Below are 12,214 nucleotides of genomic sequence, written 5' to 3'. Positions count from 1 at the left end.
AGAATAGCCAATGTTGTTCCTTTGTTTAAGAAGGGTAACAATGATAATCCAGGTAATTACAGGCTGGGACCTTTGCTGTTTGTAATATATGTAATATATGTAAATGATTTGGAGGAAAATGTAACTGGTTTGATTAGTACGTTTGTGGACGACACAAATGTTGGTGGATTTGTGGATAGCGATGAGGACCATCAGAGGATACAGCAGGATATCGATCAATTGGAGACTTGGGCGGAGAGATGGCAGATGGAGTTTAATCCGGACAAATATGAGGTAATGCATTTTGGAAGGTCTAATACAGATAGGAAATATACAGCAAATGGCAGAACCCTTAAGAGTATTGATAGGCAGAGGGATCTGGGTGTACAGGTACACAGGTCACTGAAAGTGGCAACGCAGGTGGAGAAGGTAGTCAAGAAGGCATACGGCATGCTTGCCTTCATCGGCCGGGGCACTGAGTTTAAAAATTGGCAAGTCATGTTGCAGCTTTATAGAATCTTAGTTAGGCCGCACACTTGGAATATAGTGTTCAATTCTGGTCGCCACACTACCAGAAGGATGTGGAGGCTTTGGAGAGGTACAGAAAAGATTTACCAGGATGTTGCCTGGTATGGAGGGCATTAGCTATGAGGAGAGGTTGGAGAAACTTGGTTTGTTCTCACTGGAGCGACGGAGGTTGAGGGGAGACCTGATAGAAGTCTACAAGATTATGAGGGGCATGGACAGAGTGGATAGTCAGAAGCTTTTTCCCAGGGTGGAAGAGTCGATTACTCGGGGGCACAGGTTTAAGGTGCGAGGGGCAAGGTTTAAAGGAGATGTACGAGGCAGATTTTTTACACAGAGGGTGGTGGGTGCCTGGAACTCGCTGCCGGGGGAGGTAGTGGAAGCAGATACGATCGTGAGTTTTAAGGGGTGTCTGGACAAATACATGAATAGGATGGGGAATAGAGGGATATGGTCCCCGGAAGGGTAAGGGGTTTTAGTTAAGTCGGGGGCAGCATGGTCGGTGCAGGCTTGGAGGGCCGAAGGGCCTGTTCCTGTGCTGTAATTTTCTTTGTTCTTTGTTTGTTGAAGCCACGGCTCACAAATCAAAGTGCAGAGTGCTAATTACCAGGATCACTGACTGAAGTGTGGGAAACATTGTCATTGATGTTAGAAAGGGTGGATTCCGAGCTGTCACAATCCCACTCATGATCTGTCGCTGCAATGATGCTGGCACCACAGGTAAAATAATATTTCAGCTGGCTCAGCAGAGTAACAGGGAGGGCACGTGGAACGTGGCCTTTATTTCAAAGGGAACAGAGTATAAAAATAGCGGAATACTTGCTTAAACAACACAATTTGTTCACGGGACCATGGGCATCGCTGGCTGGGCCAGCATTTATTACCCATCCCTACACGGCACGGTGGCACAGTGGTTAGCACTGCTGCCTCACATCTCCAGGGACTCGGTTTCAGTTCTAGCCTCGGGTCACTGTCTGTGCGGAGTCTGCACGTTCTCCCCGCTCGTGTCTGCGTGGGTTTCCTCCGGGTGCTCAGGTTTCCTCCCACAGTCCAAAGATGTGCGGGTTAGGTGGATTGGCCATGCTAAATTGCCCCTTAGTGTCCAAAGATGTGTAGGTTAGGTGGATTGGCCATGCTAAATTGCCCCTTAGTGTCCAAAGATGTGCCGGGTATGTAGATTGGACACCCTTTTGGTGTCTCAAGATATGCAAATTAAGTGAATGGGCCAAATGTCCCAGAATGTGAGGGTTCAGGGGATTAGCAGAGTAAAGACGTGGGTTTAGGGGGATAGGTGGTGCAGGTCTGATGGGCCGAATGGCCTCTTCCTGCACTGTCGGAAGTCTTTGATAATTAGTGTGTGGAACCGCATCCATTCTGTCCGCATGGAGGGAGGGGCGGGAATGTGGAGCAGTGGATAGTCAGAAGCTTTTTCCTCAGGGTGGAAGAGTCGATTACTCGGGGGCGCAGGTTTAAGGTGCGAGGGGCAAGGTTTAAAGGAGATGTACGAGGCAAGTTTTTTTACACAGAGGGTGGTGGGTGCCTGGAACCCGCTGCCGGGGGAGGTAGTGGAAGCGGATACGGTAGTGACTTTTAAGGGGCGTCTGGACAAATACATGAATAGGATGGGGAATAGAGGGATACGGTCCCCGGAAGGGTAGGGGGTTTTAGTTCAGCCGGGCAGCATGGTCGGTGCAGGCTGGGAGGGCCGAAGGGCCTGTTCCTGTGCTGTAATTTTCTTTGTTCTTTGACTCAGTGTGGTATGTTGACCAGTTGTACCCTGCCCCCTGTGCTTCCGAAGGCAGTGGCAGTCTGTGTGAAGAGCAAGTTGCGAATCCCCCCTCCGTCCCCGCCCCCCACCCTCCCCCTCACACAATCCCAAGCAGCTCTGTCACCTCGAGGCTGCTCACTCGTCGCTGAGTGTTGCGACCTTTTCTCAACGTTTCATGTCACGATTCCGTTTCCCTCGTCTTATTAAGCCTGAAGCTGGAATGCATTACTGATTCCTGTGTTGTGGGGAGGGCGGGGGGGGCCTATATTTCCTCACTGGGTTTTAGCCGAGGGGGCTGCCCCCCCGCCCCGCCACCTCCCCCCACCCACCGTCTCGCCGACGCGCGCTCTCATCGCCACGTAGCTTCCTCCGTCGGAGGTTGCGCCCTCAAATTGAAATGAGTTACGACTGCAGAGGATCGTCACAGAACCGTAAAGAGGCCATTCGGCCCATCGAGTCTGCGCTGACTCTCCCGAAGAACATCTTACCCAGACCCTCCCTATCCCCGTTACCCCACACATTTCCCCCGCCAATCCACCTCAACTTCACATCTTTGGACACTAAACGACATTTTTTGGGGCGGCACGGTAGCACAGTGGGTTAGCACTGCTGCTTCACAGCTCCAGGGACCTGGGTCCGATTCCCGACTTGGGTCACTGTCTGTGTGGAGTTTGCACATTCTCCTCGTGTCTGCGTGGGTTTCCTCCGGGTGCTCCGGTTTCCTCCCACTGTCCAAAGATGTGCAGGTTAGGTTGATTGGCCATGCTAAAATTGCCCTTAGTGTCCTGAGATGTGGAGGTGAGAGGGATTAGCAGGTAAATGTGTAGGGATATGGGGGTAGGGCCTGGGATGGGATTGTGGTCAGTGCAGACTCGATGGGCCAAACGGCCTCTTTCTGTACTGCAGGGTTTCTATGATCTTCTAAACAGCAATTAAGCATGGCCAATCCACCTAACCTGCACATCTTTGGACACTAAGGGGCAATTTAGCATGGCCAATCCACCTAACCTGCACATCTTTGGACACTAAGGGGCAATTTAGCATGGCCAATCCACCTAACCTGCACATCTTTGGACACTAAGGGGCAATTTAGCATGGCCAATCCACCTAACCTGCACATCTTTGGACACTAAGGGGCAATTTAGCATAGCCAATCCACCTAACCTGCACATCTTTGGACACTAAGGGACAATTTAGCATGGCCAATACACCTAACCTGCACATCTTTGGACACTAAGGGACAATTTAGCATAGCCAATCCACCTAACCTGCACATCTTTGGACACTAAGGGGCAATTTAGCATGGCCAATCCACCTAACCTGCACATCTTTGGACACTAAGGGACAATTTAGCATGGCCAATACACCTAACCTGCACATCTTTGGACACTAAGGGGCAATTTAGCATGGCCAATCCACCTAACCCGCACATCTTTGGACACTAAGGGGCAATTTAGCATGGCCAATCCACCTAACCTGCACATCTTTGGACACTAAGGGGCAATTTAGCATGGCCAATCCACCTAACCTACACATCTTTGGACACTAAGGGGCAATTTAGCATGGCCAATCCACCTAACCCGCACATCTTTGGACACTAAGGGGCAATTTAGCATGGCCAATCCACCTAACCCACACATCTTTGAACATACTAGCTGGAACGGAATGGGATGGAACATTTAAGTTATGAAGAGTGGTTGGGTAAGCTTGGGTTGTTTCCATTGGAGCAGAGGAGACTTGAGGGGGCGACCTGATTGAGCTCAACAAGATTATGAGGGGCATGGACAGTGGATAGGGAGCAGCTGTTCCCCTTAGTTGAAGGGTCAGTCACGAGGGACATAGGTTCAAGGTGTGGAGCAGGAAGTTTAGGGGGTATGTGAGGAAAAGCTTTTTTACCCAGAGGGGGGTGAGGGTCTGGAATGCGCTGCCTGGGAGGGTGGTGGGGGCGGGATGCCTCACATCCTTTAAACAGTACCTGGATGGGTACTTGGCACATCATAACATTCAGGGCTATGGGCCAAGTGCTGGCATGTGGGATTAGGTGGGAGGTCAGGTGTTTCTAATGTGTCGGTACAGACTCGATGGGCCAAATGGCCTCTTCTGCACGCTATGATTCTCTGGGCCACCCAGTTTCAGTCTCTGTCACGCATCTCCAGCAGCCTGGGAACTAAGCTCTGCACATCCCTCCCCTAAGTATCTCCATCTCTCTCTCTTCCATTTCCTCGCTCCTGTCGTAGCCTTCTGAACGCCAGTCCTGATACCTTTTCAAGTGGACAGGTTTCTGTTTGACCATTTGCTGTATTAAAGGTGCTATATAAATGCAGGTTGTTGTTATTGGGTCCCTCACACATGTAAATGAAGGACCTGACTCCAGCCTGAGGCCTCTGAAACTGGTCCACAACGGTTAAGGGAAGTTGTCCATAAAGGTTTTTTTTCAGTTTACGGATTAGTGTCACAAGTAGGCTTACATTAACACTGCAATGAAGTTACTGTGGCCACCGAGAAGGACAAGGGGGTGGGCAGCAGACACATGGGGAACACCCCCACCTGCAAGTTCCCCCTCCGAGCCACTCACCATCCCGACTTGGAAATATATCGGCCGTTCCTTCACTGTGGCTGGGGTCAAAATCCTGGAACTCCCTCCCTAACAGCACTGTGGGTGTACCTACACCACACGGGGACTGACTGATGTCCAATTACAATCCAGGAACTCCCTCCCTAACAGCACTGTGGGTGTACCTACACCACACGGGGACTGACTGATGTCCAATCACAATCCTGGAACTCCCTCCCTAACAGCACTGTGGGTGTACCTACAACACACGGGGACTGACTGATGTCCAATCACAATCCTGGAACTCCCTCCCTAACAGCACTGTGGGTGTACCTACACCACACACGGGGACTGACTGATGTCCAAAAACAATCCTGGAACTCCCTCCCTAACAGCACTGTGGGTGCACCTACACCACACGGGGACTGACTGACGTCCAATCACAATCCTGGAACTCCCTCCCTAACAGTGCTGTGGGTGTACCTACACCACACGGGGACTGACTGATGTCCAATCACAATCCTGGAACTCCCTCCCTAACAGCACTGTGGGTGTACCTACACCACACACGGGGACTGACTGATGTCCAAAAACAATCCTGGAACTCCCTCCCTAACAGCACTGTGGGTGTACCTACACCACACGGGGACTGACTGATGTCCAATCACAATCCTGGAACTCCCTCCCTAACAGCACTGTGGGTGTACCTACACCACACACGGGGACTGACTGATGTCCAATCACAATCCTGGAACTCCCTCCCTAACAGCACTGTGGGTGTACCTACACCACACGGGGACTGACTGATGTTCAAAAACAATCCTGGAACTCCCTCCCTAACAGCACTGTGGGTGTACCTACACCACACGGGGACTGACTGATGTCCAATCACAATCCTGGAACTCCCTCCCTAACAGCACTGTGGGTGTACCTATACCACACGGGGACTGACTGATGTCCAATCACAATCCTGGAACTCCCTCCCTAACAGCACTGTGGGTGTACCTACACCACACGGGGACTGACTGATGTCCAAAAACAATCCTGGAACTCCCTCCCTAACAGCACTGTGGGTGTACCTACACCACACACGGGGACTGACTGATGTCCAATCACAATCCAGGAACTCCCTCCCTAACAGCACTGTGGATGTACCTACACCACATGGACTGACTGATGTCCAATCACAATCCTGGCACTCCCTCCCTAACAGCACTGTGGGTGTACCTACACCACACGGGGACTGACTGATGTCCAATCACAATCCTGGAACTCCCTCCCTAACAGCACTGTGGGTGTACCTACACCATACGGGGGACTGCGGCGGGTCCAAGATGGCGGCTCACCCACCACCTTCTCGAAGGGCAATTAGGGATGGGGCAATAACGCCAACAACGCCCACATCCCTTGAATTAGTTTTTAGAAAGTGTTTTTCAGGAAGCCACCCCACAGAGTTGGAAGGAGTTGGCATCCCCTCAACCCTGCAAAGTATTTCTGTAATTATAAAAACAAATCCCTCACAAAATGCTGACTTTCAACTCACCTTCCTTCAATTTTCACTGAGCTAAAATTTCCTTTTGGACTTTGCCCCTGTTGAGTGAGGAAGGCTGAGCAAAGATTGAACAGAGGTGTTGGAAATGATGAGGGCTTGGACATTGGCGGAAGGGTCTGTTCACGCCAGATTAACCAATTTAAAATAATTGACGGAAGAACTCGGAGGAGAGCAGAGGAATTTTTTGTTTTTTTAAAACGCAGCCTCAGGGAGGCACTGCGGAAGCTGACTGAATAATAACTTCGAAAGGAGGACTGAAGAAGTGGCTGAGAATAGAGACATTAGCCGGCCTAAGAGGAAGGAACAGGGAGAGTGGCACTAATTGGGTAGTTCAGCACATTGCCAACACCGATGGCAATGGGCCAAATGGCCTCATCTAATCCCCACAGTGCAGAAGGCAGCTTACCAGCGCCTTGCATCTGCACCGACTTCACAAACTACTTGTTCCTCTTTGTTCTTCACCTAACCTGCACATCTTTGGACACTAAGGGGCAATTTATCATGGCCAATCCACCTAACCTGCACGTCTTTGGACACTAAGGGGCAATTTATCATGGCCAATCCACCTAACCTGCACATCTTTGGACACTAAGGGGCAATTTAGCATGGCCAATCCACCTAACCCGTACATCTTTTGGACTGTGGGAGGAAACCGGAGCACCCGGAGGAAACCCACACAGACACGGGGGTGGGAGAACGTGCAGACTCCACAGAGAGAGTCACCCAAGGCTGGGAATTGAACCCAGGTCCCTAGCGCTGTGAGGCAGCAGTGCTAACCACTGTTCCACCGTGCCTTCTTCAGTGCTGTGAAATATTCATTAGCCCTGCAGGTTAATTACCTGTTCAGCTGTGTGTTGGGTAAGAGAAGACCTCTTGCGAGTGACTGCCTGTCTTTGCCCCTCCTCCAATGATGCATGGGGGCCAATCTAATTTTAGAGGGGGCAGCATGGTGGCACAGCGGGTTAGCACTACTGCCTCACAGCGCCAGGGATCCGGGTTCGATTCCCGGATTGTTCACTGTCTGTGTGGAGTCTGCACATTCTCCCCGTGTCTGCGTGGGTTTCCTCTGGGTGCGCCGGTTTCCTCCCACACTCCAAAGCTCTGCAGGTTATGTGGATTGGCTATGCTAAATTGCCCCTTAGTGTCCAAAGATGAGCAGGTTAGTTGGATTGGCTATGCTAAATTGCCCCTTATTGTCCAAAGATGTGCAGGTTAGGTGGATTGGCCGTGCTAAATTGCCTTTTAGTGTCCAAAGATGTGCAGGTTAGGTGGATTGGTCATGCTAAATTGCCCCTTAGTGTCCAAAGATGTGTGGGTTTGGTGGATTGGCCATGCTAAATTGCCCCTTAGTGTCCAAAGATGTGTGGGTTTGGTGGATTGGCCATGCTAAGTGGATGGTGTCTGGGAATAGGGTGGGAAAAATGGCCTGGGTAAGATACACGGTGGGAGAGTCGGTGCAGACTCGCTGGGCCGAATGGCCTCCTTCTGTACTGTGGGGAATCTACGACTGTGGGTGTCACTGTCTGGGGGGGGCGGTGGCGGGAAGTATTAGCATCAGCTCATGCCTGTGGCACACATCAGTCCTTCAGCTAGTTAACAGAACAAAATGTATCGATGCACTGATATTAACCTTGGGATAATGTCAGTGGAATTGTACAGCTCATTTTCAGACAATTAAGAACTGATTTTCCTTATCTGCTGTGCTGAAAATGTCAAACATTTAGCGAGCGTTTTTGAAAAGACTGCAGGCTTAGAGCATGTCCGCATGCTGAGAGGGTTGAGTGAATTGTGAAGAGCCACTTGGGGCAGCTTTTAATGTGTAAATTACTGGGACTGTTCTTGGAGCCGCGCGGAATTTGTGTCAAGTGTTTTTTAGCTGAGCGAAGGTAGTTATGGAGGCCGTTTGGCGCATTCCCATCGCACAGCCGGGGGGCATTTGGCCTGAGGGGACACTGCCAGCCCTCTTGAGAGAGCTGTCCAATTCTTCCCACTCTTCCCCTATCAAACACTTAGAATCCCTACATCTCACAAGAATGGTGGCCATTCAGCCCCTCGTGTCCGCTGCACCAACTCTCCGAAAAACCATCTTACCCAGCCCAACCCCCCTGAAGTCCCATCCCACCCACACATTTAGCATGGCCAATCCACCAAAACTACTCATCTTGGGACACTAAGGGGCAATTTAGCATGGCCAATCCACCTAACCTGCACATCTTTGGACACTAAGGGGCAATTTAGCATGGCCAATACACCTAACCTGCACATCTTTGGACACTAAGGGGCAATTTAGCATGGCCAATACACCTAACCTGCACATCTTTGGACACTAAGGGGCAATTTAGCATGGCCAATCCACCTAACCTGCACATCTTTGGACACTAAGGGACAATTTCGCATGGCCAATACACCTAACCTGCACATCTTTGGACACTAAGGGGCAATTTAGCATGGCCAATCCACCCAACCTGCACATCTTTGGACACTAAGGGGCAATTTAGCATGGCCAATACACCTAACCTGCACATCTTTGGACACTAAGGGGCAATTTAGCATGGCCAATACACCTAACCTGCACATCTTTGGACACTAAGGGGCAATTTAGCATGGCCAATACACCTAACCTGCACATCTTTGGACACTAAGGGGCAATTTAGCATGGCCAATCCACCTAACCTGCATATCTTTGGACACTAAGGGGCAATTTAGCAAGGCCAATCCACCTAACCGGCACATCTTTGGACACTAAGGGGCAATTTAGCAAGGCCAATCCACCTAACCTGCACATCTTTGGACACTAAGGGGCAATTTAGCATGGCCAATCCACTTAACCTGCACTTCTTTGGACACTAATGGGCAATTTAGCACGGCCAATCCAGATTACCCGTACATCTTTGGACTGTGGGAGGAAACCAGAGCACCCGGAGGAAACCCACGCAGGCACGGTGTCACAGTGGTTAGCACTGCTACCTCACAGCGCCGGGGAACCGGGTTCGATTCCCGGCTTGGGTCACTGTCTTTGTGGAGTTTGTGCACCTTCTCCCCCGTGTCTGTGTGGGGTTTCCTCCGGGTGCTCCGGTTTCCTCCCACAGTCCCAAAGATGTGCGGGTTAGGGGGATTGGCCGTGCTAAATTGTTCCTTGGCGTCCAAAGATATGCAGGTTAGTTGGATTGTCCGTGCTAAAATGTCCCTTCGTGTCAGGGTGGCTAGCTAGAGTAAATGTGTACGGTTATGGGAATAGGGTGGGATTGTGGTCGGTGCAGACTCGATGGGCCGAATGGCCTCCTTCTGCACTGTCGGGATTCTATGAACCCTGACAAACTCCGTCTGTCGTGCAGATTACAATAATTGCAATAGCCACAAACACACAGCAGGAGTAGTGAAGATGGGAGTTACCCGTAACAATCCGACTAAGATTGCCGCAACCGGTACATTTTGATTTCAGTGTCCACGGACTAATTTAATTCCTGATGGAGCGCCTTTCATCAGCCCCAACACATTCCCTACTCCTGGTGTGCTTCCGATGCCAGAGGTTCGAACATGTCAGGGAAGGGTTAACAGGGCTGCGCCTTGACCCGATAGCTGATTTCAAAATGACAAAGCGTTTGACACTGCAGACGCGAGGAAGACAGTTCCACTTGTGCGGGAGACCAGGACAATAAGGGGCGATCGGTACGTGATGGTCGATGGGGGCATCAGGAGAAACTTCTTTGCTCAGAGAGTGGGGGAGAATGTGGGACTCGCTCCCACGGGGAGAGGGGGGAGAATGTGGGACTCACTCCCACGGGGAGTGGGGGAGAATGTGGGACTCGCTCCCACGGGGAGTGGGGGAGAATGTGGGACTCGCTCCCACGGGGAGTGGGGGAGAATGTGGGACTCGCTCCCACGGGGAGTGGGGAGAATGTGGGACTCGCTCCCACGGGGGAGTGGGGGAGAATGTGGGACTCGCTCCCACGGGGAGTGGGGAGAATGTGGGACTCGCTCCCACAGGGAGTGGGGGAGAATGTGGGACTCGCTCCCACGGGGAGTGGGGGAGAATGTGGGACTTACTCCCACGGGGAGTGGGGGAGAATGTGGGACTTGCTCCCACGGGGAGTGGGGGAGAATGTGGGACTTGCTCCCACGGGGAGTGGGGGAGAGGAAGAGCATTGGTACATTTAAGAAAAGAAATGGAAGTATTATGTTGATAAGTTAAGATAGAGGAGGTGTGGGAGGAGGTTAGAGCAGTGACCGGTTCAATTGAGTTGCTTTCCTCTATGTTGTATGTTATTCTGGATTATGATAGACCCAGAACCCTGACAATCGTTGCCACCCCACCCCACCCCCTGCCCCAACCCCACCATAAAATCATAGTATCATAGAATCCCTACAGTGCAGAAGGAGCCCATTCAGCCCATGGAGGCTGAACCAACCACAATCCCATCCTATCCTCATATCTTCACGTATTTACCCTGCTAGTCCCCTTGACACTAAGGGGCAATTTAGCATGGCCGATCCACCTAACCTGCACATCTTTGGACATTATAGAATCATAGAATCCTACATTGAAGAAGGAGGCCATTCAGCCCATCGAGTCTACACTAACCACAATCCCACCCAGGCCCTATCCCCATAACGCCATGTATTTACCCCAGCTAGTTCCCCTGATACTAAGAGGCAATTTATCATGGCCAATCCATCTAACCTGCACATCTTGGGAGCAAACCGGAGCACCCGGAGGAAACCCACGCAGACACGGGGGAAGAAACTGTCGGCTCTACACAGACAGTGTCCCGAGCCGGGAATCGAACCCGGGTCCCTGGCGCTGTGAGGCAGCAGTGCTAACCCACTGTAGATTTCCTTCCCTAAAGGGGGAAATTAGTGAACCAGAAGAGTTTTTTTCACGACATTCGATGAGAGTTGTCACTGTTGCCCCATGACTGAAACTGGCTTTATAATTCCAAATTTTATGAATCGATATTAAATTCCACCAGGCGTCATGGTGTGATTTCAACCCGTGATTCCCCCCCCCCACCTCTCCCCCCCAGAAAATTAGCCCTGGGGGGTGGTGTGAGCGGGGATGGAGGTGGTCTCATTACAAATGCAGTGACGAGTGACGTTACCACTTCCTTGGTCCTAGTATTTGTAATTTTCTCTGGGGTTTTGATTTCGACACCAATCTGCGCTCCCCCAAAAGCCGTGTGGCCCCCCCGCGAAATTGAACATTTTTCAGACTCACAAGCTATGTGCCCCCCCGCGAAATTGAACATTTTCCAGACCCACAAGCCGTGTGGCCCCCCCACGAAATTGAACATTTTCCAGACCCACAAGCCGTGTGCCCCCCCGCGAAATTGAACATTTTTCAGACCCACAAACGTATTCATATATCTGTATTATTATTTTTTTTTGCCCGCATTGTCAGGGGGGTTCGCTCCCACTTCACTCGTACATAGGTAACTTTGGCAACTGAAACAAAATCGGATTGGTCGGATTAATATGAAAACCACACATCAGAATCGACATTCAAAGAACTGAGAGACAAGTGTCAGCGGAATCCCGGCTTGTATTCCCAGGTGGAGCGGGGAGCCGCCTAACCCTGTCGCCCATGGCGCAGTCCATCCATCGTCTCTGAGCCAGCGGGTCCGATGAGGAAAGTTAACGAGCGATGTAAAGATCCCGCCAACCATTTTCCTTTTGAGGACGGTGGGGGGGAGGTGGATTTGATGGGAGTTCTACGGCATTCCGTTTGTCCGCAGCCCACCGTAGATCCCGTCCCAAGTGAGCACCCTCCGCGAGTCTCCATGCCGGAATGTATCTGATCCAGGTCAAGGCAGAGTTGGATAAAGCGCGAGAACTTCCT

At 51.2% G+C, this 12,214-nt stretch overlaps 1 protein-coding gene across 1 annotated transcript in view; it reads left to right on the top strand.

Annotated features, from left to right (window-relative positions):
• LOC144486626 (pyruvate carboxylase, mitochondrial-like) overlaps positions 1–12,214 on the top strand; it is a gene marked incomplete at its 3' end in the record, with an annotated part of 306,524 nt that overhangs the window by 195,905 nt on the left and 98,405 nt on the right. The gene's annotated exons all lie outside the window — the stretch shown is intronic.

The sequence above is a fragment of the Mustelus asterias genome, unplaced genomic scaffold (assembly GCF_964213995.1).
Source record: "Mustelus asterias unplaced genomic scaffold, sMusAst1.hap1.1 HAP1_SCAFFOLD_418, whole genome shotgun sequence".
Classification (NCBI taxonomy): Eukaryota; Metazoa; Chordata; class Chondrichthyes; order Carcharhiniformes; family Triakidae; genus Mustelus; species Mustelus asterias.
Note: the sequence above shows the minus strand (reverse complement) of the source record. Positions and strands in the feature narration are given on the sequence as shown.